This window comes from Tupaia chinensis, unplaced genomic scaffold (genome assembly GCF_000334495.1).
Source record: "Tupaia chinensis unplaced genomic scaffold, TupChi_1.0 Scaffold145528_1, whole genome shotgun sequence".
Classification (NCBI taxonomy): domain Eukaryota; kingdom Metazoa; phylum Chordata; class Mammalia; order Scandentia; family Tupaiidae; genus Tupaia; species Tupaia belangeri.
The window spans coordinates 843,680-851,572 of record NW_006205385.1 but is presented as its reverse complement, the minus strand read 5'-3'; the positions used below and the strand labels follow the sequence as shown (position 1 = coordinate 851,572).

The window sequence follows — 7,893 nt, the reverse complement described above, 5'->3', positions numbered from 1 at the left end:
TCTAGTTCTTTACATTTGAAAAGAAAGATGCCTCTATATCTCTGTCTCTTATGCTATTTAAAGTTTGAATTGCTAAGTTGTCATTCAAAAACTGATATTCTCTGTTCAGCCCTCCAACCTGTGGGATCCTAACCAGATAAACATGGAAAATCAAAATGTAGTCCTTGAATTAAAAAAGCAGCCCAGTGAAATCAAATCCAGTAGAAGTCCATCTGGCTCTCCACTGCCTTGTGCCTGTCATTCCTCAGGTGTACAAATGCACCTGAGAGGAAATGTGAATGCTAATTGTGTGTATCCTGCCAGTCTTCTTGATTCCTCTGGGCCTTTGAAGAAAATAAAAGTTATACACACCTCTCAGGAATAGAATCCATCTGGCTTGAGAAAAATGACATTATCTCTCCGCAGACATAGAAGATTTTAAGCTACAATTGCTGAGAAACATGAACAGAATACCTCTACCCAGACCCCAGAGGAAAAGGGCATGTTTGGAAAGTAAACTTTTTGTCATCTTTTCTTGTTAAGTACTGCAATCGAGACTTGTGGTGTGGCGACCCCAGAATGATCTGTAGACCAAATCATTATTTGATCCTGTGAGGAAAAACCCATCACTTGTGTTTGCACTGTTTTGTAGACTCCCAGATCTGCAAAGAAACAGATGCGTGTTTATCAGAATCAGCTGGGCAGCTTCTTGCCCGCACAGGGTGCACACCTCAGATCTGCTGAGCCAGACCTGAAAGTGGAGGACTAATGGGCTTAAGGTAAAGACCGTCACTGGGTATAGGACCACAGAAACACAGGAAGGATGACCATTTCATTCTCATTCTCTATTACATTGTCTAATGCATGATAGTTTTCTCTGCCATCTACATCTATGGTTTCACTTAATCTTTTCAATAAATTTTTAAAGCAGGGTTGGCCTTGTATAGTGGTTAAGGCAGCTAGATCTCACACACCCAGTTGGGGTTAGTGTCCTGGCCCTAGTGGCTTGAAAAACATGCCAGATACATGTGCATGTATGCCCAAAAACTGAAGGAAGAAGGAATGGAGGAAAAGGGATTGGAGTGACCATGTCCTATTGAGGGGGGTAGTCTCATCCCCCAGTCCCTGAAAAAGCTTGCAATCTCTAGTAATTAAAAAAATTAATCATGTGAAGCAGAGAGAATAGCTGCTTAAGAATTTTATTAGGTTTTGTTTTCTGGTCTACTTATCCTCTGGTTTCACCCCTCTAGTTCATCCTCCATACTTCCTTGAGAGTAATCTATTTAATTTATACATTTTATCAAGTCTATTCTGGCTCAGTTATTTTTCTAAATGACTCCCCATTACCTTTAACATAAATATCACCTTCCTCATAGGACATAAAATGTCACTGATAATCTGGTTTCTGGGACTCTGCCTGGTCTAATTTCCTATCTTTCCCTTATCATATATGACACTTCAACAATATTGACTTGATATTCACCCTAGCATGTTTGTAATTTCTTTTACAAACTCACCCTCCAGGATCTCTCTCCCAGCCTTTATGCCTGATTAGGCCTTCTTCATTCTCTGCCTGATGAACATTTCCCTTTAAGTCATGGCTTGATTCCAGCAGAGACAGACTTAAAGGCTGTTTTTAAATTTGTATCTGTTTTCCATTTTGGTACTTGGCATATTTGAACGTTAGTTTTGTTTCCCTACTATAATGAAATTTCTTTAAGGGCAGGAACTGTGATGTTTAATCTTTATATCCCCAGCTGAGAACAGAGCGTGGATATAAATGGATAGATGAATAAAGCAATTCCTATTCACACAGAGTGGCCTTGGTGACCAGTTCTGTGGGCTTTACCCAACTCCTACTGAGATGACAAACCTCATACAGACACAGCCTGCCAGCACTAGCGTCTATTCCAGGGGGCTACCTTGTTGTTACTGAATATCAGATACAGTGGGACCTGCCTTCATCACATGTGGAACTTGTAAGTGTGGGAAGGCTAATATTCATGGGATAGGCATTAGACTGGTGAGGATGGGAGCAGATGACTAAAAGCCTGGGGCAAGAGTCTTAGGATGCTTCTTTTTCATTTTATTTAATTTTTTAAAATTTTACTTATTTTTTTTTAGAGGTTTTTGCTATAGGGTGCATGTGCTCACTGGAGAGACAGAAAGCAAGAAATCAACCCCTGGAGGAATGGCCACGGCATAATCTCTTCTCCTCCATTCTTCTCTTGGTATCTTGGGCACACATGGACACACACCTGGCATGAATTTTAAGCTGCTGGGTCCAGGACTTGAACCACAGTTGACTACATGGGAGTTCAGTGACAGAACCATTATGCCACCTGCTGGTCCAATCTTAACTTCTTATAAGCTTTTGGATGATGTCCCTGCCAGACTGAGGAGTTCCTTGTACTTGATGACAATCAGTGGTCAATTCAGTACTGCGCTATCATATTTATGCTTTCTCTTTCCTGCTCCCAACTCCTTTTCTCCTGCTTTTACATTCCTAATTAAAGAGTGAATACCCCACTCAAAGAGTAGAACACAATTTGTTGATCTGGGTTTTTCTTTTAAGGGACATTTATACACCAGTAAAAGGAAAAGAAAGAATTTAGTTGCTGCTTTGTAAATATGTGTTCAGAGAATGAACAAAATAGAGATGAGAAATTTCCAAAGGATGACTTGTATTTTAACATTATTAGAATTTTGCTCCCTGATTTTGAAAAATACTGAACAGTAATTGCAGAAATTGCAGAATATTGATCCACAATGCTCACTGAGCAGAAAAAGGGACAGATGAATTTTACTAATCTACTAAAGTAGTATTCAAGAATATCTAGCAGAGTAGCCTTTTTTATTTCATCTATACTTTCCTCTCCCATAGGGTGCACATGAGGGGGGCAGGCTACCGCTAAGTGGGGTCTGGGCATGCTGCAATTCCTTTCCCTCCAATTCTCCGTCCCATCAGAATATCCTGGGTTCACTTGCCCACCTGCTTACACACCTAGTGTAAAGCCAGTGGGACCAGGATTTGAACCAATAGGCCATATGGATCCAGCCTCCTCTGTACTGTGTCCAACTACAATGATACAGGGCTAGACTCTATATTTTTTAATATTTATGTATTTCTACAGTAAATGAGCATTAGAGACAGAGATACAGTATCTCTAACAGGTCTTGAGGTTAGAATCAACTCAAGCCTCTAGCTGGCCCTGAAACATAGGCAAGCGTGTGCCCAGTGTACTCAGAAGGTCTCTGGACTTGAACTGGGAACCTTCCCAAGTGGGATTGCCTCACAAACATTGAATTTTACCTCCATGCCACTATATGGCCCAGCCTTTTTTTATTTTTTGCTAAGAAATTCCCTATTTTGGAATATTTAGTTACAATCATTCTTTGATTTTAGTTTTTATCTGGACAATCAGCACCGGAATATTTTCAAACATCTACATACTCTCTTAAATACAGGCAAAACAGTTATAGTTTTAACATCATTTTTTTAGTTTGGGATCAGGTGTTTGGTGTTTAGTAGACACAGTTGAACCCAAATGTTGGTGAATTCATGGTCTGATGCCACTGAGTTGTTAACACAGAGCCAAACAATGGTGTCAATGTACCAGGCAATCAATAGTTATTGGCCAACGTGAACAGGTGTAATGCATTTTATAACGAGTCCAATGCTCATGGTTAAGGCTGTGCCTACAATGTAAAGTCAAGTCATAGGCATTACTTAATGAATATTGAGTAAAGGGCAAAACAAAATTACTTAGATTCCAAAGCTGAATGTTTGTCCCTAAGGGAAAAATGCTAGGAGATATGAAGTCTTCCATTGAATGATTGCCTACTGAGTCATTTTGATGTCATAGTTTACTCTTACTTAGTCTTAATTATCTCAACAATGGTGGTATCCTCACCTAATATTAAATTACTTAGAACAAGTATGCTTTAATTTTTGCTTACAGGTATTTTGAACCACAGATTATAAGGAACATAGGAGTCTCCTGAGGTTATTTTGAAAAAGAAGGTCTCGACTTATTAGTCTAGAGTGTGATTTCAGGTTCTGTTTTTTTAACAAACTCCTTGGTGATGTTTATGTCTCTTGTTCTTAGACCACATTCTGAGTGGCAAGGGTCTAGACAATGAGGAGATTTAAAAACAAAGAAACCAACAAAAACTGTAGGGCACTCAAAGGTCAAAAACCACAAGGATAAGATTGAGGAATTAGATTAACATCTTTGACTCTGATGAGTTCATGGTATTTTTGTCATGGCGATAAAACCCTTATCCATATTAAAGTATAGTTGAATTTTGAATAGCTGCCAACAGAGAAGCCAGGCCCCGAAGAATGCAAAGTGACATCTCAACTATAACCTTTAGTTCTCCCAAAAGGAAGACTCTCACTATCACTCACTTTAGTACCCCAGTGCTTGAATTTGCTCCCAGGGGCGAAGTATACTAAAGGACTGTGCAGCTCCTTTATCAAGGACAGAAAGCACTGCATGTAAAAAGGTGGCTTAGAGAAAAAGGAAAAAGTTAATAGAGGTTACCAATGTAGTTGATAAAGGCAAGATTGAAATGGTTATGTGATTTCCTTTATGCCAAAAGGATAGAGAAGCTCTGCTATTATTTTATTTCCTGCTGTGATCTGAAATAGAGAGGTTAGAAAAGACCTTAACTAAATTAGGATAGTTTTTGTTTTGTTTTGCTTCTGAGAATACTGAAAAAAAAAATATATATATAATCAACATGTTTTGATTTTATACTGTGAAATATGCCAAAGCAAAGACAATTAAGTTAAGTGACACAAGCTGAGATGTTTGTGACATCAGGTGACAGGCTGATGTGTGCCTGCTGCTCACACTGCCAGAAGGATGAAGCGCAGTGAGTGTAAGTTTCCCAGAGGACCCCTGTTTTACGAATGCTACTGTTCTAGAGATGGAGATATTCTCTCAGACAGACTGGTTCAAGCTCTGGTCTGTGCTTGAACTCCTGCGTCTTTCCATGTGTCTGATGATTTATTTGTTCATTCTCAGGAACGATTCACGCTGATCCATTCAAAAGCTGAGTTAAGATGCTTTGGACACGGTGGTGTTTCCCCACCCACCTCACACTCATTTCCTCAGGCGGCACCCATTGACACATTTCATGAGTAGCAACTGGCTAGTGTTCTTTTCATTTTGCTCTGGTATAAATTACTTCTTGCAGAAACTTTGTAATTTTCAGATACATAGATATGTTCTTCTAGTTTTGGATGGCAGGTTAGAATTCTCCCCATAATACTGATTATTTCTATAAAACTTTGGGAATGGATGAATCAAAACTGTGAGATTTGAGCTCTATTTGGTATAAAGAAGAACCGCTTTTTGAAAAATAGTTGCATCTGTTTTTGTGCCTAATTTCTTGTACTTTTTCATCAAGAAAATCACTTGAATAAAGACTTAAATGGAGAATAAAAGAAACTATTACACCATGCTAATTAACATGATTTACAATTTTTTCCTACAATTTTTGGCAAAAAATCTTATTATAAGGTAGAAAATGTATCTATTTTTCCTATCCAGCCAACTATGGTATCTTTCCCCACCTTCTTCCCACCCTCTGGTCCTCTCTCTTTCAGTGATGTTCAACAATCCTCTACAGTTGGGAAGAATTAAACACCTCTAGAGTCTTCCCTCACCCACATCTAATTTTTTACTTAAACAACAGTTACATAGATTATATGGCTACCTTTTGCCAGTAAAGAGCAGATTTGATTAAGGTGGTGGTTCCATGTCTGATTTTCTTGAGGTCTGTTTACCAGATGCAATGGTTATGTTTATGTTCTCTGTTCATCCTTTGAACACTGTTACTGTATTGGTGAAATTTTCCTGCCAAATCAAACTTTTCCAGTTTCTTCAGGTTCCTTCATATCAAGTTCCCGGGCATGTGTTCCCTGAGCTTCACCTGCTAGATGAACTGAATTTGACTTCACCTGATGTCTATGGACTGAGTTTTGTTCATCCCAAATGCATACCTTAAAGCTCTAACCCCTAAGATGACTGCATTAGGAGATAGAGTTTTTAGAACATGATTATGATCAAGTGAAGGGCCAGCAGGTGGTGTAACAGTTACATCAATGAACTCCCACATGGCTGACCATGGTTTGAGTCCCGTACCTGGTGACTTGAATATCACACCAGGTGGGTATGCATGTGTGCCCAAAATCCTGGGAGGAGAATGGAGGAGGAGGAATTTCAGCATGGCCATCACCCCCCAGGGAGCGATTTCTCACTTTCCCTCTCACTGTCTCTCTCTCAAAGTGCATGTATTGCAAGGCAAAATCCTCTTAAGAAAAAGATCAAATGAGGCCAGGAAGATTAGACCCTGATCTGAGAAGACTTAACTATTACAAAAGCTCTCTGTCTTCTTGTCTGTGAACAGTGTGAAGGCCATGTGAAGGCAATGAGAAGAGTGATATCTGCAAGCCAGGAGAGAGCCCTCACCAGAAACCTAACCATGCTAGATACTTGACCTTGGACTTTTTAGCCTTCAGAGCTGAGAACACAGAATACTGCCGTGTAAGCCATTTGGAAATGAGTGATCTGAGGAAGATCACTCCTTATGGAGTATTTTGCTGGAGTGAGGAGAAAGATACAAATTTCAAAAAGGCGCTGGTTAAAAGGTCATAGTTTTGGCATAAAAGTAGCATTGTAGTTGGCAGTTTTTTTTGTAGTAAATTCTATTTCCTCCCAGCAGAGCTAGCAGTCGCATCTGGATTCATCTGGATTATCGTAGAGGCAATGGTGTGGTAGAGCCAGTTCTGCAACAAAGTTTTGACTACCATGGTGGGTGCTCAACTATGAATTGAATTATCTTGCCTACGCCAATACTTATGTTACCTGCTATCCTTTCAACACCTTTTTGCTTTATCAGTCATCGTCCATGCTATTCTCTATGACCTTTAGAGTTTTACTAGAAGAATATAAGATAGGAAATCTATTATACTGAAAAAGAAAGGCTTATGCTCTTTACTTATGTCAAGCTATAGACACAGTATGTTCAACAGAGATGTATCTTGTGTAATTATTAAGCAATGAAAAGACATACCAGTGTAATATATATATATATATATGTATATTTTACTACTAATTATGAGATATTTATAAATTTAACTTCAGTACTTTAAATGGATTCTGTCATCTAATGATCAGCACAGTTTTGAACTAAATAGCATTGACATTATGAAACCCCCCTTTTAAATTTTTTTTTGGAGAGGTTTTTGTTATAGGGTGCATGTGCTTGTCAGAAAGACAGAGAAAGATGAACAGATAGCAAAAAATCACTCCCCAGGGGGATGGCCACACTGCAACCCTTCTCCTCCATTCTCCTTCTCAGGGTCTTGGGCACACATGCACACCCACCTGGTGTGTGTTTAAGTCACGGCGTCCGGGACTCGAACCGCGATTGACTACATGGCAGTCCAGCAACATAGCCATTATGCCAACTGCTGGTCCCATGAAACCCATTTTTAAAATAACGAATGAGCGGCAATGAAAGGTTAGAGAGAATAAGTAACAAATTTGAAAAATTGCAGGATTCTAGTTGGAAGGGAAATAGAATTTAGACCTCATGCACATATGCTCAATACAATATGTTGTGTATTTATAGATAGATTTCTCTTTAGTTTTCTGTTTTTACTTTTAAGGCTTATACTTATATTCCTAACACTGCTTTCTCTCCTTTGTTTCTACCTTACTAAACTGTTCACATTCTCTAAAAATTGGCTTAGGTCAAAATATTCTAAACATTTCTTGCTTTAAATTTTAACTCTGCTATGGTTAACCCAACCTGATCATCTTTTACTAATAAATAGATTTATATGTAGTGCAACTCTATCCTTTGCAAGTGTTTTTGATAGCCCCAATGTAATAATAC

The 7,893-nt window shown here is 38.8% G+C and overlaps 1 long non-coding RNA gene across 1 annotated transcript; it reads left to right on the top strand.

The window, feature by feature from the left end:
- The first annotated feature begins 4,851 nt into the window (after positions 1-4,851).
- On the top strand, positions 4,852-6,797 carry LOC102479728 (uncharacterized). The gene is made up of 3 exons (XR_337356.1): positions 4,852-4,866; positions 6,400-6,536; positions 6,715-6,797. It is a non-coding gene; the product is annotated as an uncharacterized LOC102479728 (long non-coding RNA).
- Positions 6,798-7,893: the final 1,096 nt, after the last annotated feature.